Genomic DNA, 24591 nt, shown 5'->3' on the forward strand with positions numbered 1-24591 from the left:
GGATGAGTCTTAACTTAAATGCAAGTGAGTAGATGGCAGAGCCAGACTGAAAAGACTTGCATTGCACAATGCATTGTAGTGGCTGCATGGAATTCTGGGAAAGGCCAATCCACAGAAGCAATGAAAAAAGCCTAGTGCATAGGGATGGGTGGACAGGGTTGAGGCTTGTGTTTTGTTTTGTTTTGTTTGTCTGTTTGTTTTTAGAACAGTGGGACAATTCCCTTTGATACTGTGATACAAGGATTATACATTTAGGCACATCAACAGGGAACAGTGGTGCCAAATGACTGTGAAGCCAAATGATTACAGCACCTCCGGAGGGTTCACCAGGTGTAAGAAACATGGGGTACCACCTGCAGAGGGGGCTCAGCTGTTGAGAGCCACCACTGCCCTTGCAGAAGACCCTACTGTAATTGCCTGCACCCACCCACTTCAGGTGGCTCGCAACTGCCTGTAAGTCCAGCTTCAGGGGTCCTAATGTCCCCCTTCTGGCCCCTGAGAGCACTTGCAGTCACATGTACCTACTGACACACACACACACACACATTTCCATGTAATTTAGAGATAATAAAAATAAAAATTTGCGGATAATAAGTAGCTAAACGTGAGGGCCTCGTGGGAAATCCTGATACAACAGAGTGGGGGAGACGATGCTGATTCTCTTGTGTGTGTGTGTGTGTGTGTGTGTGTGTGTGTGTGTGTGAATTTACAACTGCTCTTACACATCTGCAACTTAAAACTCAGGCTCAGACTTTATTATCAGAGAAAACACACACAAAGGGTCTTCTTCTTCCTCAAAGGGCCTGAGGGTAAAGGAGCATCACTCTCCAGGGCCCATCTTTCTTACAGTGTCGGCCAGCCTTTTTCAGATCTGTGTTCGCAGGAGTGGGAATGGAGGCCAGCACGCACGTGCACCATTCCTTCTGCTGTGTTAGCTCTGCCACGGTCAGACTCCTCTAGCTCCATCTTCCTCTCTGGGTTCTGACCACCCCTGCTGGCTCCCTCTGTTCTACAGTTGATCTAACAGGGTAGGAACATCCAGTGAAGTCTAAACTACACCAGGCTTGGCTGTGAGCCTCTGTGTATGTGTGTCCTGCTGACTCCGAGGCCCCCGGGGTGGGGGCTTCTAGTGCAGCCTGCCTTTTGTTCCTCTATGGTGCTGTTGTAGGACAGGGTGCCTAACCCTCACCTTGTTCATTTCAGCACAGGGTGGGTGTGTCCCATTACTTCCTTCGTGGCTGTTCATGAGTTCTGGCCTCTGCATCCATTACTCCTAGGTTCTAGGGCTTCTTCCTCCTCCTTCCCAAATGACCCTCTTTCGGCAGGGTTTGCCTCAGACGCTTTTCCAGCAAAATGCTACTTATTCTATGTAACAAGGCATGGCATGATACTTGATTTTTCTCTTAAGTGGAAAGAAAGTGATGTTCTGAGGTAATTGTCCACAAACAGGCTTCTAGCTATTACATATACAAGGGCCTTTCCACCTGTGACTAGCTAGAAAAACGTGTTATTCTTTCAGAAGCAACTCTTGGTTCTCATTCTCTATCCTAAACCTGTGCTATGGTTACAGAAAGTGCGTCCCAGCATGGTTCCCAAGCCCTAGGCAGTGCTATAAGTACTGCCGTAGCACGAACTGTCTCTCCCAAATGTCTCTAAAAGACCACCCAGCCACTCAATACCTATGTGAGAAGTTAATTATATCAATATTTCTAACTGGGATATGCTACAGACTTGATATGCAATTAGATCCAATGGAATAGTTGGATGATTTTTTTATATATTTTGAAATATTGGTAATTAATGAAAATTTTCATCCTCCATTTCATGCCTTTTGATTTCTTGGAAAAAATATTGAGGGTTGCTTGGAAATCACTGAAAGACTTGATCAACAAAAGCAAACTCCTTTAAAGGACAAATGGCTGGGACCATGTGAAAATTTCCACCCCCACAATGCAGGTTTGAAGTGCTGCATCTGATCCGTGCCACACGTTTTAAGTAATGTGTCCATCATGATGAACTATCGTGAGTTTGCTATCTCGTGGGTGCTCTGCCACCTTGTCCACGGTGGCCATTCCGAGTTCCTCCTTTGAACTCCTGTCATCCGCCCTCTGTAGCTCATGTCTATCTCTGTCTCTCAGATTGTAAACCTCCTGTGTACACAAGCCCCTCTCAGTGTTCCACACAGGGCTCTGGAAGGAAGTGTACAGTCAAGCGCGCAGAGAGAGCAGGAGGCCCTCCTTTGTAATCCGAGGGAAAACACGTTTGTTTGGGGACTACAGTCTCCACTTGACTCAAAGTCCCTCCTGGGTGAGAAGAAACACTCAAGAAGGGGTGAGGCTTGGGATAAGTATGACCACCACATTCACACAGTCTCCATAACAAACAGGAAGAAAGCAGGAAGACTCCTTACAACCAATAAGACCAGGACAGCTCAAGCACTTGTTACATTGCAGACTTGTGTAATTCGGCCACGTCAAGTTTCTTAAAAGAGATCCCAATGGGTTTTCAAGTTGCCAGAGGGAGTTGGAATCTCTTTCAAAGAAAATTTTAAAACAAGAAAGAAAAGGAAGGAAGGAAGGAAGGAAGGAAGGAAGGAAGGAAGGAAGGAAGGAAGGAAGGGGGAGAGAGAGAGAGAGAGATGGCTCTAAATTCTACATTAAATCTGGTTAGAAACACAATTTCATCTTTATTGGATATTAGTCATAGCCACTGTTTAAAGGCACAGTAAAAGGCTGCTTGCTTAAAGGAAAAGGACAGAAGAACAGAGAGAAAAGTAAAGGAAAATAAAATGCTTCCCTCCTCTAGTTGGAAAGGGGGACTCCAAACTAACAAGGGGTCAGTCAACTTTCTCTTTCCTCAAAAGCCTTTGAGTCAGAAACAAGCCTGAGGACCATAGGGTTTGTAGGATGCTCGGAGTCCTGTGCACGTGCTTATTTTTTCAGAAGGAGGATTAGACAAAAATAATACAAATGGGAAATAAAGAGAATGACCTACTTTACTGGGGAGGGGAGGACCTTTGTGTGAGTGTTTTCATCTAATTGACTGGGTAGGGTTGCATGCCCAAATAAGGCCCCTCTGGTGCTGGTCCAGTTTGCACTGGAGAGGAGAAATCCAGGCCCCAGATCACCATGAGCCAGGACTAAACCTCAGAAGCTTGGGAGACCCCTTCTGGACACACACACACACACACACACACACACACACACACACACGGGGAGGGGAGAGGGGGAGAGGGAAAAGGAGGAGAGGGAGGAGAAGGGAGAGGAAGAGGGAGAAGAGGGAGAGGGAGGGGGAGGGAAGGGGGAGAGGGAGGGGGAGGGGGAGAAAGAGGGAGGGGAGGGTGATAGGTAGCCAGGAGTCAATTGGGGCGTTTTCCTTGTCCAGGCCACTTGCTGGAATGTGAGATGTAGAATGACCCAAGGAGAGCTGCCAAGACAGAACTCTGCCCCAGGAATTGAACTCAAAGGGTGTCAAAGAGCAGGTGACCTTTGTGCACCTGGCGAGGGGGACATGGCAGCTGCCTGCCTGCCTGCCTGCCTGCCTGCCTGCCTGCCTGCCTGTCTGTCGTGATCTCTGGACGCCAGTAGAGGGGTGTTGTGGGTTTGGGTGAAACACGCCACCCCTGAGCTCTTCTGCGGGGCTAGCAATCTCCCCATCACCCCATTCGCGCTCAGAACCCCCTCAGCAAGTCTAACAGCAAGCCTGGTTCCCCGGACCCCGTCTGCACATCTGTCTTGGTTAGGGGTTTGCAGAAGCTTGGGAAAAAGGCTCCCTGTGTTCTCGCGCGCCGCTCTCTACAGCTTCTCTTTTTCTTGGATTCTCGCCTGTCTCCTCCCACAGGAAAAAAAAAAAGGTCACGTATGTTTGGAAAAATATGTAGGTCAGTGGAACATTTCCTGCACTGGTGCAAAAGGAGAGAGGGCAGTGGGGGCGGGGAGGGAGAGGCCCAGAGCTGCTCCGAGGGCGCCTCCTGGCCGCAGCCCCCGACCTGCGGCCCTGGGGTTACAAGGGGACATTTAGCGGGTTCTTGCCGATCCTTGACCCATTTTCCTGACCAGTTAAGCTCGCCCTGGAGGAGGCACCGAGCGTTCCTCCCTAGCAACCGCTGCTATATTCTACGAACAGCGTTCACTCTCACATCCCAGGACCCCTCTTCTCACCTGGTGGTCCCTCACCCACCCACGTCCCCAGTAACCTGAGTCACGGAAGCGCATAGGCCTGCCCTTAGAGGTCAGTGTGGGCGAGGGGGACAAGACAATCACATTCTAGCATACACCCCCCACCCCACCCCGTGACAGCCCAGTGGCAGTGGGCAATGAGATGATTCCCATTTACCCGGGGCACGGGATTCTTTGCTACCCCCCTAGTGACAACTTTAGCGGGACCCTGGCCGCATCTCCTCAAATGTCAAGCTTGCCTCCCCTCTTCCCGGTTCCGCGCTAAGCACAGTCTCCCCTTTCCACCGCGCCCAGTCCGGACCAGACTGGCCGAACCCTCACATCGATACCCCCCACCCCTCTCCCCAAGCAGCCCCGCAGGACTCGCAGAGGCCCTGGGGGCGCACCGGTGTCTGCCCCGCTGAGAGTCCCCGGGGGTCACAGGGTCCGCGTCCCTGCGGCACGCGCTGAGTGCGCGGCTCACACTGGGTTTGGACCGTAGGGGGGTAAGGGGAGCGGGTAGCCGCGGGAGCCTGGAGGCTTAGGAGGAAGAGGAGGAGGAGGAGGAGGAAGGGGAGCGGGAGGAGGAGGAGAAAGAGGAGAGGGAGGAGGAGGAGGCGGCAGCGGGGCGGGGAGGCGGCGGCGGTCCCCAGCTCTACGCGCCCAAGAGTTTGCGGCGCGAGCGGCGGGCTTTTCCGCAGGACCCGAGGGACCCGCGCAGCGGCCGCGGAGCCCCGAGACCCCGGCGGCAGCGGCGAGAGCAGCGCCTCCCGCCGCCGCCCGGGAGAAGCTCCCCGAGCCCGCCTGTCGCCCCGGCTCCCCGCGGCGGCGGGAGGCGCGTCTCTCCGGCCCAGTCGGTGCCTGGCCTGGCGGGGCCGCCCCGGCCCGCTCGGAGGTAAGAGGCCACCGCGCCTGGGGACGCGCGATCTCGGGTGGGAATACGTGCGCGTGGCTCGCGGCTCTGGTCACCTGTTCGCTAGCGCTGGGGACGCGCGGGGCAGGGAGGGACGCTCGGGCGCGACACCGCGCGAGGCTGCGCAGCGCAGGCACCCGGGGGTTGGGGCGCGGGGAGGTGAGTCCTGCGCACTCCGGGTCCTGCCGCCCTGGGCTTCGGGTCCTGCCAACCGCTGCAGCCAGACAGACGGTGGGCTCCCGGAGCTGCTCGCCAAGAGAGAGGACTAGGCACCCCAAACCTCGGGATTCTGGGGTCCTCCGAGGGTGCTAGAGGGGTACTGCGTGCCCGGACAGAAGCTTTCAAGATTGCCCGCTGCCCTGCCAGAGCCCCACCGCAGGCATCCCGAAGCCTAGGGAGCCCGGGACGCCTGGAGAGTGTGGTTGCCTGGCCGGGCCCCTTGTGTCACTACGTTCCTGGGTCTGACTTGGCTTAGGGCCGGACTGAAAGCCCAGTCTTTGTGCTTAGACAGCTCTGAGCTCCTGGGACTCCCCGGGTTGGATGCTACAACATTGTTTTAGTGGGAGGTGTGCCCCCCTCCCCAAGTAGAGGAGGGGTGCGACCTTGACTTTTCTAAAAAGCCACTTAGGGTGGGAAGCAGGGGGCAGGGACAGGTACCAAGAGCCAGCCTCTCCCCTCTGCCCGCCTCTCCTTAACTGCTTAAGGTAAGAAAGTTTGTTTTCGGCTCTGTGGTTCATAAATAATTAGTAACCAGTTTTGTTGACAAGGCAAGATGGAAACCTTAAGCATACACGCGCATTTCCACCGACTCTAGAATCTCCTAAGGTTAAAATCCGGGAGTCTTTAGTTCGTAAAGTTGTAGGCTGTAGCGTTCAACAGGTGTTGCAAGGGTCCTAGAGGCCCCAGCTTAGGGTTTGTTTTTTTTTCCTCTATCCATTGCGTTAGGATCCGCCCCTAGTTCGCGGTTAGCTTGCTTCTTTACAGGTGAATATTGAGTCGTTATTAACTGCGTCAGCGGAGACAGCTAGTCTGTCTCAATCACTAGAACTCTATTATCCTTAATAGGGTTTTCTTTAATAGGAGGGATTTCCCATTTGGACTTTCCAGGTAGTTAGTCCTGAAGCAGTTCCTGGCAGGACTCAGCTCTGTCAACACCTTCTTGTCTCTCTCTTCACAGAGAAGTCCCCATCCAGCGAACTGGCCAACTAATTATGGCTTGCATGAAAAACGGCCAGCCCTGGAAGGCACCCTTCAGACTTAAGAGCAAATACTGGCTTGATCTTCCTTCCTGCTGCTAAAATTTCTCTGAAGGAAAACGTTGCCAGAAATAACCTCCAATCTCTTTTAAATAGCCCCTAAATAAATATAATCCTGTTTTTAAAAGAGATATTGTGATCTGGGCCACTATTTTACAAAGCAAATTTTTCGTTACTGACAGATATGAACCAGTTGAGGTACTGGTGTCTCCCAGCAGTCTACTCTTTTGCCATTTCCCCTCAGAAACCCATACCTCTATTTATTTGGAGGTCATCCCACTGTGCAGATGTGGAAAAGGTTTTTATTCCAACTACTCCCTAGAGTTACATCTTGAGGGGTAGGAGAGGATATACTCTACAGAAAGCACATTATTAATAAAATGTTACAATACACGCCCAAGGATTAAACATGCCTGGAGAATGGAGTGAGACATTTGCAATGAGTGTGTTGAGAGGAAAATTTCCTGGTATGGTAGATGTTCACATGGTGAACAGATGACCTTTATATAGAAAACAATTGGTTTTTTTTTTTTTTAACTTACCTAGTTGCTTGTAACAATTTGGTCTCTGCTTTATGTTTCTGGCTGCTTCATAATAAAAATGTAAAAAAAACAATGAAATCAGTAAAAACAAATCACAATTTAAATCCATCTTTTGGGAGCGTCTGTCTTAGATCTTGATAACCTATATTAGTCGCTACTTCTCAAGTGCCAAAGTCTTCAGGCTAAATTAATACATAGGTTTCTCTCTCTCATACATTCTGGGTATATGGTATATGTATGTGTCTATGTGTGTGTGTGTGTGTGTGTGTCCAGAATTTTCCATATAGTAAATCCTCAGAAGCCAAAGAGCTAAATCTTCACAAATTTTTAAAACAAGAACACGTGTGCTTTGTCCTGGATGCCAAGAGCCACTGTGAACTTTCCACAGGCTGTTCTGGCTGATCCCCCACACACTGCAACGTCTCCCCCAGCAGAGGTCAAATTGTGAAGGGTTTGAAAATAGCCTAGTGAGTCAGTCCTCTTGGCTGCTTTACTCTAACAGTTTAATTGGCTTCATCATAGCAAGTGTCTAATGGAGCTTCACATTTATGTAGTGAAAATGGTACTTGAAGCCGCATTGGCTCACAGGGATGTTTCATTAGCATATCCCTCCCCCGCCCCGCCCCCCCATGCTATTTGTAGCAAAGACAGGTTGAGGACTGTCACATCCCAATCTTTTCCTCTCATCACCATGAGGCCATGTTCACAATAGATGCTCAATAAATAGGTTTGGGAAACAACTGGATTGTTGGTAATCACTATCCAAGGTTAGGTTTCTGAGTGCTAATACGGTACTTAACTATGAGTAATCCTGTGTTAAGTCAGATAGTGAATAATAATTCCTAAGTACACGGGGAAACATTTATTGAACACGAGCATGTAACAGAGACATTTTCCACGCAATCTTTAGCTAAGACCCTGCTGTTTTTCACTTGAATTTTTTTTTTTTTTTTAGATTAAGGGCCACGTGCTGTGTTAAGCGAAGAGCCATTTCTTAGATGGATTTCCCCTAGAGGCCACTTGAGTGTCTGCAGGTCAGAGTGTCTGGTTCCATTTGGTGATTCAGAACAGGAATGAGAGTTTCTCTTTTATTCTGGTGTGAAATAAACAGTGTGTACAGAGAGGTGGAAGGGGAGGGGCAATCGGAGCGCAGTGAGTCACTGGGGGTTGGGAGTGGAGCCCTTACTCGAAGAGTCTAGTTCCGAAGCTTCAGTGCCACACACAAGTAGACTCTCAGATACACTTAACCTCATCAGCAGGCAAGCGTGTGGTAAACAATGAGCCAGCCGATACAAAACATAGCAGAGACATACGTGTAGGAGCCAGAGATGAGGAAGAGGGAACACTGGATCTTGTAAACTGAATGAGGTCCTGCCACGCCTCTCTGCGGGGCGGTGGACCAGGGGGAGGAGCCTTGGGCGGAGTTTTCTGGGAGGGCTTCCTCATAGTTGACCTTGTGCTGCTGTGTGAATGGCGAAGCATGTTGTGACGTGGCAGGAAATAGAACATAGAGTTTAAAGTCAGTCTTGGGGTAGCCTCCCTCTCACCTGGGTGCCTAGGGAATTTGTCTTGCCAGGTCTCTGGGATTACTGGTAAGGGATGTGTGTAAGGACTAGCAAATGGGATTGCTTTTATTGTTGTTTCGGCTCCCATAGGTAACCCCTCACCCACATTCCTGTATGTAACTTCAATAAAACTCCTTGGTTCACCAAGTTGGATTTTGGTGACGTCTGTACTGTGCTCTGCCATGAGCCCCATACCTAGGGGTGGGTAGATGCGTGTCGGTTACATCTTCCCAGGGGAAGTCTGTCGTCTGTCGCGCAATAGTGAATAAGATATTAGAGGATGGAGACATTTTAAAAGTTATTTTTCTGTTTGTAAAAACAGGTCGTGTAGATTTTGTAAAAGACAGAAAATAATGAAGTAAATGAGAACATGTATTTTTTTTCAGGATGGTCTTCCTTCCGGTCTCTTTCCTAGCGTTTAAAATGTTTCTAGTAGAATTGAAACTCACATGGCATATCAGTCCCTTTGCTCTTTACTGGGACAAAACAGTCCACAGATGCCCCTTCTGGAAAGAAGGACTTGTCACCCTTTGAGGTATGGTCCGTCGTGGTGGGAGGTCAAGGCAGCAGGGAGATGAGGCTTCTGTCACACTGTTTCCCATTGTTTCAGCCCAGGACCCCAGGTCATGGAATGATCTTGCCCACATCCTGGGTAGGTCTTCCGGGAAGCACCTCACAGCTACCCTCAGAGCACTGTCTCCAAGTCCAGCCGGGTTGACCACTCCACATGCAGAAAATCTTACAGAAAAGATTTCAAATAACAGACTGTATTTCAATAAGCAGAAAAGCCTCCGTTCTCTCGCGGTGGCTAGCTACCATTTCCCATCTTTTGACTTGAAAGGAACCTGGTTTTTCACAGAGGTCGACTCTCCCCAACCTGAATCAGGAGTTGAATCCCAGCACTTTGCAGTGATTGGCTCAAAGCGAGCAATGGGCCCTGTGCTAGCCAATAGAATGTAAGGTAGAGTTCCTCTGAGGCTTCTGGGAAAGTGTCCCTAGCTCTTAAGAAGGGGTAAGGCTTCTCTCCACACAATCCTATGGGGAAGTGCCTGTTACGTAAGTAGCTATGGGTCACTGAGCCGGAAGAATGCAGACGTGAAGATGGAGGTCTCCACAGAGGAGTTTCCCCAGGAAGTCCCTGCTTAAAATGCTTACTTTTGGGTGTCACAGGTCCAGTTAGGTTTCCTTTGAGTTGTAGCTAAAATTAACCTGAGTGCCTGTAATTCCCAGGCCCTTTCAAGGGGGGAACTAGTCCTGTTTGTTTGTTTGTTTGTTTGTTTGTTTGTTTGTTTCGAGTCAGGGTTTCTCTGTATAGCCCTGGCTGTCCTGGAACTCACACTGTAGACCAGGCTGGCCTCTAACTCAGAAATCTGCCTGCCACTGCCTCCCAAGTGCTGGGATTAAGGGTGTGCGCCACCACTGCCCATGGGGGGGTCTAGTCTTAACCTTGGAGCATGCCCTTGCTACTCACCTTGCACACTTAAAGACAGAGGCACAGGCACATACTTGAGAACAGAGCTCATTGTATAGATACCACTGCTCATTTTAAAAAGCAACTATGTGGCACAGACAGCTTTGTTTGTCTTTCTTTAAAATCATCACTCATATCGACATGAAGGACCATATAGTATCATCCAGTGTGGCCAAAACATGGTTTATCCAGCTTGTATCAGTTTATTGACATTTCATGGTTTTTGTGGATTAGGAGTTCCAGGGAAAGGGTTTCTAAGTAAAAGGTGAATATGTTCAGAACATTGGAAGATGCCATCTAATTGATGACTTACAGTGAGTGGTACCCATGTGGCCTGTCTGTGGGGGCTTGGCGGTGTTGTCAGTGTGTCTTCACTATGCTGTGTATTACCTGGCTTTCAAATCTCTTCTGTGTGTGGAACTTATTTCCACCTGTGACTGGGAAAATGCAAATAGAAGAATGGGGGTGTGGCAAGCACTGGCTTCCCCAGCCAATTGTAAAGGTGCAAAAGGAAATGTTAGAAACAGAGGCTGTCTGTGAAAATTAAGTAGACGTGATTAACCTTGTAGTAGTCCTGAGAAATTCCTATAAAATGGTGCTAGTGGATCTTTAGTGTTTCCAGGAAAACCCCAAGGAAAGAGACTTCTAGGTCTTAATCTCGATATGTAGCTTTGCCTGGCCTGGACCTCACAGAGATCCTTGCCTCTGTCTCCAGAGTGCCAAGGTCAAAGGCATGTGCAGCCAGACCCAGTTCTGGCCCTACGCACGTCTGCAAAGGTTTATTGCTTTGGGGACCCATGGGTCCCCGAACAGTAGAACGACGCACTCTGAACTGAGTTTTCTGAAGGTTTGGTTGTCATTTGCAGATATTTTGTGCCCTCATGAGACACAGCTGGAAGAAGGTTTTCTGGGTTCTATGATGTTTCTCACTTCTGCCAGAGAAGACAGGAAAGAAAATGGGATGTACCATGGACAAAATGCTAAGCAATACTGATTTCCTTCAGGAAAAGGCAGTGCTCTCATTCTCTGGAGCAGTGGCCATAGACTGTCTCCTGATAGGGTAGGGGAAGGGGAAAGACAAATAGAGATGCTCTCCAGGGGGAAACTGTCCACACAGAGATGCCTTTCTAATGAAAACGATCAGTGAACTCCCTGGCTGTGCCATCAGAATTATTGTGTGGATTCTAAATATACTGATATGAGTAAAATGGTCACTGGACCATCTGCAGTAGCATGGCAGACGAGACAGGAAGTTTGGAGATAACCAAGGAGTAAGGACATTTCTGTTTCCAGTCAGTTTTATCAATATCTATGTTCTTGGCATGCAAATGTGAATGTTTTTTTTTCTTCCTTAATTCTGGCTGGTTAATTTTATTTAAACCTCAGCATCTTATTGCTGGCTCTCTGGGTGGGGCTGCAAGTCCTCCGCACCCATCAACTGAGTGTTCAGTATCACACAGAAACCTTCCTCCAGTCTTGTGTCATGTCAGTTTTCTGACACTGTTACAAAACACGGGAGACAAACTAGTTAAAAGGAGGAGAGGTTTATTTTTCCACCCGTGTTTCAAAGGTGCCCTCTGGTCACCTGGCTCCACTGGTTTCAGCTTCATAGCAAGGCAGATTGTGAGAGGAGGGATCTGTTCATCTCATCGTGGCCAGGTAATAAAAGATGGACCAGGAGGCACACCCTCAGCAAGCAAAGCAAATATGCCCTTCCTCCAGTCCCACCTCTTTCAATAGGTGATGACCATGCTTTCAGGGTGGGGGCATCTGGACGTATTGAACATCCCAGCCATTGTAAATGCTTTCAGCTTTGGAAGTGGATAGTGTCCATTTCCCGTTGTTTTGCGAGACTGGGGCACATCTGGGAGTGGGCATCATCATAATTCATCTCAGGTAAAGAGTTTAGATCAGCCTCCTGTCGACAGCATCGGGAGCAGGGTGAGCTCACTTGGAGATGGAGGGGTGTTTTTGAGGAGTTATGCTGAAGTGAGGACAGGGGAAGCCAGGTCAACTGCCGCACCAACCCAACCAGTCATTGAGTACACCACATTAACGCTTTTGTGTTCTGCCTCTATCTGTATACTTTTCAATTGCTGCAAAAAGACACCATGACCATGGAAACTTGTAAAACAAAGTGATTAATTTGGGCTTATGGTTTCAGAGGGCTGGAGTCCAAGAAGGCAGAGCAAACGTATGGCAGCCAGAACAGCTGAGAGCTCACATCTTGATTCACACAAGCAAGAGGCAGAGAGCACACTGGGAATGGAGCCTTTTGAAACCTCAGAGCCCATCCCCAGGGACACAACTCCTTCAATGAGGTGGCATCCCCTAATTCTTCCAAACAGTTCCACCAATGGAGGACCAAGTATTTAAACACATGAGCAAATGAGGGCCATGCTCGTTCAAACCACCACAGTCTCAAAAAGACACAGCTTGCCATTCATAGGCCCTGCCAGAGACCTGTTTCCCTGGAGACCAAGATCTAATAGAAATAAGAGGAATATTGCTGAACCCAAGTTTGGGGCTGTGTTTTTGGCGAGGCTGAGAATGAGGCTAAAGCGCTGGACTCAGCTTCTGTGATGACTACAGATCCACGACAGGGAATCTGTTGCTTCTGTAGCCTCTCTCCCTTCCTCTTGGCAACAGCCAGTGGGAGAGACTCACTCAGAGCGATGAGCATGGCCACTGTGTAGCTAGCTAGCTTTTGTTCCTCCAAACCAGGGGCTGAGCTGGTCATCCCTTGCAAATGTGAGCTTCACCTTGCTAGTAGTCTCTAGGCTCTTGCTAACAGTCTCTAGGCTCTTGCTAACGGTCTCTAGGCTCTTGCTAACGGTCTCTAGGCGAGTTGGCTCGGGACAAACTGAACTTTGTCTAGGATGAGGACGTCACTTCTGAGCTGCTCCTGGAGCTTGGGTCCTTCATCTTTGCCAAATCTCAACCTTCCATGTGAAGAGTCCCGAGTGAAGTGGCTTTGGGTCACCGGGTCTGTCGTCACAGAGGTTCTACTTTCTCTCCTGAAGCGTACCATTCTTTCCCATGCACCAGGATAACTAACGGGCACAGAACCACTGTTCTCAGCCTCCCTTTTGGAGTCTGCGTGTAGGGTGTGGGGACTGTCTAGAAACCAGGCTTTAGAGACCAAGGCGACTGTGGTGTGACTCGCCTCCTCTCAGTCACTGCTCATCCTGTCTCTGGATCTCCCCTTTGTCACACACCAGCCTGTTCTTTCACATTCATTCTCTGCATGCTGGACTCCCAGGGCCCAGATCCACAGTTCCTGCTCCTCCCTCTGAGTGCTCCCTAGAGAGTGCTCCTTCCTGTAGAGCTTCAGTGACACTCTTGGACATGATATGCAGCTGCTCAGATCAGGGATTTCTTCCACATGTGTCCATTTGACTTCTGCAGCATGGCTTGGGCTCTGGGTGGGTGTGAGGGTGTCTTGTGCCCTCAGAACCTCTTGAGGACAAGAACATAAGCTTTCTGTAGTGGTCGCTGTTATGGTTGTTTGAGACAGTCTTCCTTTATATAGTTTTGGCGGACCTCAAACTCCCAGTGTAGCCCAGGCTGGTCTTGAAAGCCAAGGGACAGGTGTGTACCACCATGTCTAGCAATCATAGCATTCAGTTTTGGAGAGAAGAACTAACTGACCCTCTGCCAATCAGCAGCTGTCCCCTCAGGGACATGACAGAAAACCTTCACATTGACTCTTCTTTGGGCAAGCAGCCCTTTCTCAACCTTCCCACTTGGGGCCAGTTTGGTTGTCATCCTTAACTTCCAATTTCTTTAGGAATCTGCCCCAACACTTACCTAGTATGTCTGCATGTTATTCTATCCTGGTCCAACACTCACATAGTAGGTTCACAGGTTATCCTGGCCTCAGCATTATTGGGTTTTCTGGCATTCCATACTACACAAGGCCAAAGCAGTTTTCATGTTCTACAAAGATGACGGAGTTCTAGGCAGCAAGGTGACATGTTTGGCTTACACTACATGAGTTCAGATGTGTATTGATTGACATACAGTGATCCCTGTGCCCTTGGGACTCGGGGTTAGGTGCCGATCCAGAACTCATGTAGGTGCTAAGCTCTGAGCATGCTCAAGTTTCTTATATGAATTGATGTAATGCTTGCATGCAACCCGCACACATTCTACTATGTACTTCAAACCATGTGTGCGTTACTCATCCTCCCTGGGTTCATGGAACTGCTGTGCAGATCAGTGTTATACTGTTAGGTCACAGCAACAAACTAGTGACTCCATGTTTAGCAGAGAAGATATGTTCCCAAATATCTCCAATCTGTGGTTGGTGTCATCAGTGAATGTGGAACTGGAGGTGGTGAAGAGCAGACTGTATGTGGAGTTAGTCAGCAACCATCATCTGCCATTTATCGACACTCTAGGGAGGTGGTTCTCACCCCACCAAATGCTGCGACCCTTTAACACAGATCCTCATGTCATGATGACCCCCCAACCATACAGTTATCTCCTTGCTTCCTTTTAACTGTAATTCTGCTACTGTTATGAATTGTGATATCTACATCTGCTATGCAGTATCTCTGTACTCGACTCTGGGAAGGGGTCTTGACCCACAGGCTGAGAAACACCGCCCTAGTGGCTTTCCTCTTTCAGGCTCCATGCTTAGAGCAGCCACATGTCCCCTCCCGGGAGCTTACTGTTTGTCAGCTCCAGATGTGGATGGATGCTTTGACCATGTGCTGTCTGAAACCTAGGAAGTAAGGTGTGCCCACTGAAGAGCCTGCCATGCTTACACTTCAAAAGGAACTGTTCTTCTGGGGTTTCTCATTTGTATAATACGTCTTCACAAAGTAGCTGTTTGGGGTGACTATCGGGTGACCTCTGCTTGTTGTAGACAGTCTCCTTCTGTCTTGGCCATCCCCTGTGTCTTGTGTCATATCACCACTAATGACAGTCTTCAACCTCATTTGGTACCTCTTGAAGTGGTTTCACTAGGATGTACTGTTTTCTTTTTATATTTTTATCACACGTAGTTATATGTGTGTGTGTGTGCGTATGTGTGTGACATACACACACACACACACACACACACACACACACACACACACACACTGTTGTAGTGGGTTTGGCCTGATGCTGCTTATATTCTAATGTTAATTTGGGTCTCCCAAAACTGTTTGCATGAGAGAGTCCACACGGAAGACACTGAGGGACCCTGACCCAGTTAATTCTGATTTGGTAATAAAGATACCAGCAGCCAATAGCTGGGGAGAAAAGACATAGGCAAGGTTTAGGTTACCCAGGCTTGGACTATGAGGATGGAGCAGGGAGGGAGCCACTATGCCTTAGAGGAGTGTGCAGGAGAGAGACAAGAGCCACCTTGGGGAAGAGAAGCAAGGAGAGCCCCAGAGCCTCTAGGCCAAGAGAACATGGCCCAGAGGGTTGCCTGGTTGGAGCTAAGAACAGCCCAGATGAAGCATCATAAATAATAACTTCAGTTATGGATGATGATATAAATTCTAGCCGCATGGAGTGTAGGCAGCTGCCCAGCTATTAGCTACATATGGCATATTAAAATATAAAGGCTGTGTGTGTGTTGCTTCTGGGAACATAAACGGTCAAAGGTGGAAAGGAACCCCATGACAGGATGTATATGTTCCTACACACACACACACACACACACACACCTCATAATTTAAACTTGTGACTAAGGACATCCAGGTGACCCATATAGAGCAGATCTGAGAGCATAAGAGACTCTGCCGTCTCCTCTCCCGTGACACCATGGCTCGAACGTGGAGGTCAGAAGACAGTTTGCAATAGTTGTTTCTCTCCTTCTACCGTGTCGGTTTCTGGGGTCTCAGGTCATCAAGCTTGCTGGCAAGTCCTATCACCCACTGAACCATCTCTCTGGCTCTGACGTTTGTATTCTCTAATATCTCTAGCGTATATAGTTCAATTGGATGCCCATAAAAACATTCTTCTTGTCCTTGGGTGTGTCAGCATTGACCTTTGACCTTGCTTTAAATCATAGCTTTTACTGTAGCATGGGTCAATTCTTTCTGCTTTTGTATGGTTTAATGGAGACAGCTTTTGGCTCATAACTGAGATCTTTGGCTCCTTTACCCTGTTCCTGTGACCAAACAACCTTGGCAAGTCCCATACACCTAAGAATCCTTTTTTTTTTTTAATGCATAAAAGGGAGATGAAAATATGTAAGGCTGAAGATCAGGAGCATAGATGTTTACTACTGAGTTCCAGAAAAACAACGGGTATTGCTTTATTGCTGTTGTGACCTGCGCATCAACCCCCTGCACACACAGCGGGGGACATGCCGGTCTCAAAATGTTTTCTTCTTGAATGAGGCTCTTGTTTTGCTTTTTCCCCACCAGACTCTGAACACTGTATGCACACACAATTAAAGGCATAACATAGCTCAATATTCTCTTGAAAGCTAGCAGAATGGAGAAAGTGAAAGCGTCACGGTAGAAACGGAACACTCAGGATGTCTTGGCAGTTGCTTGAGGTCGTGCGGTTTGCTTTCAAAGGCTCTTCCCATTTCTAAGAACAAAGTACGATGATAACCTTTCGTGCCTGAGATTGCCATCCAAATCAAACAGCCTCTGTGTATTCTCCTGGGTTCTGAGTTTTATCGGTTGTGTGGGTCTGTTTATGTGTGACAAATCTAACCCGTATTATTTTATGTGAACTTGACTTTTTTTCCCCTAAAGAAGGCTGGACTGAGTTACTGAGTCTGAGCGTCTCCCCCTCTGAGGGTTATCTACGTTTCTCTCCTGGGCCAGAATTCCCCAAAGAACAAAACTAAACTGATTTTCAGTGATAGCAGAAGTCTGGCTGATACGGTGGTCTGAGGTGGAAGAAGACCTCAGTCATCGCCCAATAATGCAGGCCATGTTTCCCAAATGGAAGTCAGAGGACAACAGAGCCAAAGGCGCTGCTGACCCTGGCACTGGAGCTTATAGGTGGCACTAGACCTGCCCATTTCTGGGTAGCTAGGTACTTTCCTGCCTCCACTCAGACTCTAGGAAGTTTCTTCACCTGAAGCATCAGGCGGTTCTTTGGCTCTGGTTCCAGTCAGTCCACATGAACGAGGTTTCCCCGGCTGTAGCCAACTCCTGCACCACTCAGAAGCCCTGGGAGGGACAAGCTGTAGCCAGAAAGGCCAACTTTGCCTCCTCTTATCTCTCCACGTGCTCACCACAATCTGTGCTCTGACAAGAGTCTACTGAGATAAGGAAGTCAGAGTTCTGTAGACAAGGGAGAAACAAATGAGGACAAGGCTGGATCTGGAATGTTCACACTCACTCAGAGACACTCCTGGAGATTAGTCACTGACATGCAACTTCTCAAATGAAAAAAAGAATGTACTTGTGCCTATAATAAACAGTAAATATTTACTGATTGTGGTCCTGGCTAGTTTTGTTACCAACCTGACATGCCTGGGCAGATGAACCCACAACCAAAGAATTGCCTCAGTTGGATGGGTCTACAGTCCTATCTGTGAAGCATTTTCTTGATTGATTAAGGAGGGCTCAGTCTAGCGGGCAGCACCATTCCTGGGCAGGTAGGCCTGGGCCTTGTAAGAAGTATAGCTAGCTTACCATGAGCTTGAGAGCAAGCCAGTAGGCAGCATTGCTCCATGGTTTCTGCTTCAGTTCATGTCTTGAGCTCCTGTCACAACCTCATTCAGTAATGAACTGTTGCCTGGAAGTGTAAGCCTCATTAACTCTTTCTTTCCAGGTTGCTTTTAGTCATGGTGTTTTGTCATAGCAACAGAAATAAAACCAGGGACAGTAAAGTTTAAAAACTGCCAGATGACTGTACATCCTTTGGGGATACAGTGTGTTTTCCCCTATACATTTATATACTATGTGTGAGTCAGCTCTGGAAACAGCTTAACCATCATCTCAAACACTTCTCCTTGTGAGGAGAATGTTAAAAATCCTCTCTTCTAGCTGTATAGAGGATTAGATGGTTTTTCAAGGCTGGAGAGACAGCTCAGGGGTTAAGAGTACCCACTACTCTGGCCAGCACTCACACTGGGTGGCTCACAACCAATTCTAGCTCCACCCTCTTCTGTGGTCATCTACACAAGCACACACTCATACAATGTGCGCATGCACAAATGCACAGGCACTTTCAAAAAGAATTCCACACTGCCTCATCACACACTCTGTGCAATTAGACACCAGGATGTGTTCCCCTGTCCAGCTGGAGTTTATCTTAACAACTTTCAGGAGTCCTCGGGTTCATGGCAGAACAGGCTTAGCCACGGGGTTCATATCCCTTTCTGGGTGTCTCCTTATCATTTGTCCTTTAGCAGTGATTCAAGTAGACTATCACTAGCTCCGGGAAGAGGCGGAGCCCACAGGGAGGTCACTGTTATCACCTCCACACACATCTGACTGTCCTTTGACTCTGTGACAGTCTCTAGGTGGCAGTGTGGAGGCCCCAGAAATGAGATGACTCACCTCAGTAGAGTCACAGCTGGAATGTAGCCCTTTATTTAAAAAGGACCAAAAATAGAGTAGCCAGGGTTTATTTACATTTTTTTTTTCTGAAATGCCACCTCCAAGAAGATAGAGACTGTGTCTAGAACCAATCAAGCCTTGGAAGTACGCCTTCTTTGGCTTAAGCGCTTTTCTCAAGTGTGTGGTAATTGTGCACTGCCGGGGGTGGGCAATTTGGTGTCCTTATGCCATTCAGCCCCAAGGAGGAGGAGGCTGTGTGGGAAAGGGTACAAAAGAGCCAACGCTGGCAGGAAAACCTTTTTAGGGCACGATCATTATTCTGTTTCTTGCCATCTTTGAGTAGCTAACCTGCTTTTCAGATCATTTCTCTGTTCAATCAGGACGCCCATTCTGTCACTCCTCATTTTCCCGGAGTCAGATACAACTTCCTCCAGCCAGGCTCAGCTGTAAAGTCACTGAAAAAAAAAAAGAAAAGAAAACTGGGAGCTACCTTGTGTTCCATGTTTGTTGTGGTGGTTTGTATATGCGCGGCCCAGAGCAGGGCACAATTAGGAGGTGTGGCCTTGTTGGAGTAGGTGTGTCACTGCATGGGCTTTAAGATCCTGGTCCTAGCAGCCTGAGAGACAGTCTTCTGTTTGCCTTCAGAACAACATGTAGCACTCTCAGTTCTTCCTGCCCAGGCCTGTCTGCATGCTGCCTTGCTTCCTGACATGATGATAATGGACTGAACCTCTGAACCAAGATGGTCACATGGGCCAGTGGAAAAGAACAGCTGATACTCTGAACCCATTTCCATGTCGGACACTGTAAGCCCAGGAGGATGTGCAAGCAGCCATGGCTCAAGCAGTACTTTGAGCCTGCTGCCTGAAGTTAAATCTCAGGTCCACTTCCTGCCAGATCTGCATCTTGGAAAGTTACTCACAGCTGATGAGTCCTTTCTTGCTCTGTAAAATGGGTGTCATCGCTGGACCCGGTTCCTCGTGCTCTTCTGAGGACTCTCTGAGGTGATGCAGGCAGATGTTGGGGTTGTATCTGGAGTGTTTGGGAAATGATCCATACCTAATCCCCACCCATCAAATCATCTACAGTGAATCAATGTCACTAACCATGAGGTTCCCTATGGCCTGTTTCTTCTTTCAACAGAGACACCTGGCACATTTTTAATATATACAGTCCACCTACATCCTTTTATAGAAACCTCCAGTTCAATGAGGTGACTGGGCCCTAAGCTGTTTCTTAGAGGAATGGGTGAATGCTGGTGTCTCTCTCCTGTCATTCCAAGTAGATCAGCCTCATCTGGAGATTTCATATACCTGTAGATGCTGGAGAATCGACCAATCGGGGGCCCTGTTCCTGGCAGAGACTCATTTCCCATCTCTAAGCAGTCCTTAATTTTCTGTGGCTCTCCATCTAGGAGTGGGGCCCTGCAAGATCTCCCTGTCTATGCTGGGGATGCCAACCAGCATTGGGATTGTTTGGGTCTTGTTTAGGAAGCCCTGCCGTTGAGATTTCCTGAGTGGAGCTTTCCTTGTTGTAGTTACAAAGCACAGACCCACAGCAGAGGTCCTGGTCCTCTGACTCTTCCGATTGTTCCCCCTTTCTGGGATGTTGCCTGAGCCTTAGTTGCAGGAGTTACAATGTAGACATATCACTTGCATCTGGGAAGCCCCAGGTCAGTGCTCTCTGCCTTTTAATTGACTGTGACTCTCGTTAGAAGCGATGAGGGATGAGAACCACACTTCCCTGTAGACCTAAGGATGAGAATTTAGAATGCAGTTAGGAATGATGCTGGCTTAGGGAAGTGGCAGTAGGACATCCTTCTCTAAGATTCATCGCCTCACTGGGCATGAAGAGTTGGCTAGATTTACAGCACCAGAAATGAAAGCTCTCCTTGAGTCCAATTAGACAAGCACTGGTTACACTCAAGCTAGAAGCCTGCTCTTGCACCTTTAGGGATACCTTGCCATCCTAGCCATAGCTGGGTAGAAGTATCTATTGTGTTCCTCCCGTGGCAGCTTGCACATCACCTTCTGGTACTATGAAAGCCAGTCCTGCGGAGGAGGCTCGTCAATGAGTCCCACTCAGATCCTCTGAGTCCTTTGTCTAACATCTATTGTGTCTTCAGCAATGGGGACTTACCCTAAACTTCTGAGAGGCCACCGGGGTCAATAGCAACAGACTCTATTGTTTCAGGGTCAATAGCAACAGACTCTTGTTCTGGGAGTCTTGGGGCTCTGTAGACCTGTAGACCGATAACTTGAAAGGTTTCTCATGCCTAGTACTGAAATTTTGTTAAATAGTCTATGGTTTGGGGGAATTACTATCTTCCCAAGTGGTGTAATTTCATTTAATAGATCAGTATTATATTCATATATCAAGCATTCTTAGTGGTTTTCAAATTCCACCCCTTCTCTATCCTTTTATATACCTCTAGCCTATCCCCAACTAAGGCCCCCCTCCTTACTTTTTAAATTTCCTCTTCATTTCACCTGTAACATGCCATTACCCTCTCTACAGCTCCCCACTACCATCCCTAGGGATGTAGCTCAGTGAATAGAATGTTTGCCCAGCAAACACCAAGTCCTGGGTCTAATCCCCTGGGTGTGATAAACCCGGCATGTTGGCACACGCCTGTAATCAAACCGCTTGAGAGGTGGAGGCAGGAGGATCGTGCTTCATGTTCAAGGTCATCCTCAGCTCAGTGGCAAGTTTGAGGTCAACCTGAGCTACCTGAGACCTGATTTGAGATATAAATGTCCACCTTTGCTTATTCAACCTCTAGGTGTGCTAAGGTCACTCGTGGTTATGGGAAGTTCCTGCGCATTCCCTGCTGGCTTTACACCTCTACGGTTTAAGACACTGCGGTACATCGGCAGTAAAAAACCCACAGTAATCATTGTACAATTGAGACAAACTCTGAGTATTAGTGCCCCCTCTTTACTTTCTCAAGGATTCCTTACTTGGGGGATATGTGAACAACATTCACCAACTCCTCCTAATGTCCTGATGATGAACCAATTACAAGCCTACCACAGTTCAAGTGGGGAAACCATTGGATTCTTTGGCTTATAGAGAACCTGGGTGCAGGTTACTGGCAGGAACATGTGATGGACGCCCAGAACAGTTACACTGGCAAGTTTTCACCCAGAATAGATAATGGCTCCCCAATAGCTTCCTAGGTGATACCCCCTCTCCCTAATCTTCCCAACCTTGTATCCACTAGCCCTTCCCAGAGACCCCGAGGCTGCATGCAATTGGAGCAGAATTGCAAAACAAAACAAAACAAAACAACCAATGTCTGAGGGAGGCAGCTGGATACTTCGATGTGGGTTCAGTGCCCTGTTTATGCCTCCTTCTAGTAGGGGATGTCGACAGTCCTCAGAACCGATCTAACAGAGATGGGTTCTCACAAAGAGGCACCAGTGATCTCATGAAGATGGTGGCAATTTGGCTCAGCTAGCACCTTGCCAATTGATACCATACCCTCAGATGCACTGGAGGCGCACCTCTGGTCGTTCAGACTGTACGTGGGTGCCTGTTCAGCCTCAACAATTTCCAGATGGGTCGCTCACCCTACCTGAAAGAGAGAGAAGAGGAGCTTTGGGAATTTGTTAAATTGCCCTCAGGGCTTTGGATAGAAAAGCAGATAAAGAGGTGAGAGTTAGAAAGGCAAGAGAGACCTTGTCCCCTTGGAGTAGAGGAAGACTCCCAAGTGAAAAGGGCGGGAGAATTATTACCCCTCACTGTAGAAAGGTCACCATCCCCACCCACACGGTGGGTCTGTACCAGACAGGGATAGGAGAAGTTTATAGTGAAAGAAAGGAAAGGTTTCAGTGTGTTCCCTGAATGGAAATGACTAGCTCAGAAGAGCTAGATCGTTGGAGCTGGGATAGGGCTAACTGGAAGGAGCCAGCTGAGTGATGAGTTTGGAGTACATGCTTGGGTTTATCCGGTTGGTCTTACATTGGAAACGGGAACCCAAACCAGCTCATCGGCCATCTTGCGTCTTGTCAAGTCCTGGCCATTTGGGGTTTCTGAGATTATTGTTAGATAGTGGTCTGGCTTCTACAAGTCCGGCATAGTGGAGTCTGGGTCCCAGGGCTGGGTCCTGTAGCTCATGGTGAGAGTTCTGTTTTTATATATGGCCCTGTCTGTATGTGCAATCTTTTAGGACCAATATAACACTGGCTGGGAATACATAGGCCCAACTCACTTGCTGTAGGAGCCGTTCAGCGCTCCCAGTCTTGAAGACCAGCTATCAGGAAGCTCACTAAGTGATGCCCAGTCTATGGGTAGTCACTGGCCTGACCTGTGCTGTGACCAGCTGATGTTAGCCCTGGGTAGCTATGCACTTGGACACGGAGCTTGCTGACACTGCCTGGTGTGAATGCTCCATGCACCTGACTGTTTCCCTTAGACTCAGAGTGGGTGCTAGTGAGCTGCTTCTCTGCGGGTGGGGTCAGCCCACTCCAGGGTTCTGCCCATCACACACTGGCTTTCGGCCTCGCTCTGGTCCTCACTGTAGCAGAAGGGCTTGCTATCAGGAATGGGTCATTCTAACAATTCTAGAATTTCTGGAGCGGGGACTTCCTGTGTCACCCCAGGAAGCTCCATGCCATGCTCCCCTGCCCTGGGACTCAGGGACTGAATTTGAAAGCTGGATCACAGGTTTTGCTACACACTCTCGGGGTGTGAGACCCAAAGCATTGTGGCATCCAGGCCGCTTGGCATCCTCTGTAGATGGCATCCCCTGTTAGGTCTTCCCATTTGTGTGGTTTGTTCTGACAGACAATTCCTCAGTGGAAACCTGTCTGGTAACTAAGAGAGGTGATGGAATCTTTTACTTTTCTAGAATATGTGGGGAAAAAGTTTTTGGTTTAAAGCAGTAAGTTTTACATAAAATGTGTCTAAACTACTTAAGTTCTATAAATAAACTAAAAAATATTGTGTAGGGTTTTGAAAGACATCTGCAATTTCTGAAGAGGGGATGGTTTTAAAAAGACGTATCTTCTGCCTTTGTGTGTGTTTGTACTTTTAAATTAAATGACATCCGCTGTGTGTAGGAGTTAACTCAAAGCTGTCAAGATTTTTTTCCCCTCCTAATAACAGCTCTGCCGCCATTGACTACCAAGAATAACAATAAGCCTTTTTTTTTTTTAGGTTAAAAAAAGACTATTTATTTTTGTTGCTGAAAGAACAATTATCTGTGCCCTTAAGTTATTTAAAACATTTTTATGAGTTCTAAGAATAAAGCATTTTGAAATTCTGTAGCATGAAATACGAATTTTATTTGCGGGTCATTCACCTGAAATGTCTTGGCTGCCGGGCCTTGGCTGTCTGAAGCACATTTAGTGAAAGACATATTTGTGTTATTTACTGTTGGAAATGCATTGAACATGTTAACCATTGGCTCCTTGGCGCTGTCCTCTCTTTATAACTTACAGACTATCTTGGTCCACTTTCTGTTCCACAACAGAATTCTAAATGTTTAGGTAAATGATAGATAATAGAGATTTGTCTGGGTAATGATTCTTCAGGTTGGCAAATCTAAGGCAGGATGTTACCGTTGATCTTCATCCCATGGTGGAAGGCAGAAGGGTGGGTGAGCACAGAGACAGAGGGGGGCCGGCTGAACTCACCGGCCCATTAATCAGGAACTTGCTATTGTAATAAGAGGAGCCCTCCTGACCTAATCGCGCCTCCCAGCACCCCCTATTAATGCTATTACAATGACAGTAAAATTGCAGTATGAGTTTTTGAGGGAACATTCATACTATGCTACAATCTGAGGGCCAGAAAAGTTCAACCATTTGCCTCGTTCACACAGAAAATATGACCTCATTAAGCCAAGGCCACCAGTCATCCACCGTAAGCCTGCTTTGACTGGAGAAGGGTCTGGTGTGTGCTGGGACATTTGCTTTCTTTCTTGTTTCCCCCCAAAATGCGCGCTTGGAAAGGAAATGAAACATTTGTTATATATAATTTTATCTGAGAACCCTTCTAGCTTTTGCGATATGAAAGATAATAACAGCCATTGTATTCTCTTGGGAAATTTGACCCGGATGGGGTGCCGACGCAGTCGCTTCTGATTTATCCAAAAAACTACAGTTGAAGATGAGGAAAAGGACAGAGAGAATGGTGCTGATAAAAATAATATATGGCTCTCTTCTTACCTTGTACTTCTCTCTATAAGACACAGTAGTTGATGCTACAGAG

The 24591-nt window shown here is 47.9% G+C and overlaps 1 protein-coding gene across 2 annotated transcripts in view; it reads left to right on the plus strand.

Annotated features, from left to right (window-relative positions):
- The first annotated feature begins 4801 nt into the window (after positions 1-4801).
- Npas2 (neuronal PAS domain protein 2) overlaps positions 4802-24591 on the plus strand; it is a 164628-nt gene continuing 144838 nt past the window's right edge. Inside the window, exon 1 of one of the 2 annotated variants that reach the window (XM_029482993.1) lies at positions 4802-5052. The gene's annotated coding sequence lies outside the window, so the exon portion shown is untranslated. Of the gene's footprint in view, positions 5053-5254; positions 5775-24591 lie in introns of those variants that run through there. The other variant, XM_021158035.2, reaches the window with a different exon arrangement.

Source organism: Mus caroli, chromosome 1 (assembly GCF_900094665.2).
Source record: "Mus caroli chromosome 1, CAROLI_EIJ_v1.1, whole genome shotgun sequence".
In the NCBI taxonomy this organism is placed as follows: Eukaryota; Metazoa; Chordata; class Mammalia; order Rodentia; family Muridae; genus Mus; species Mus caroli.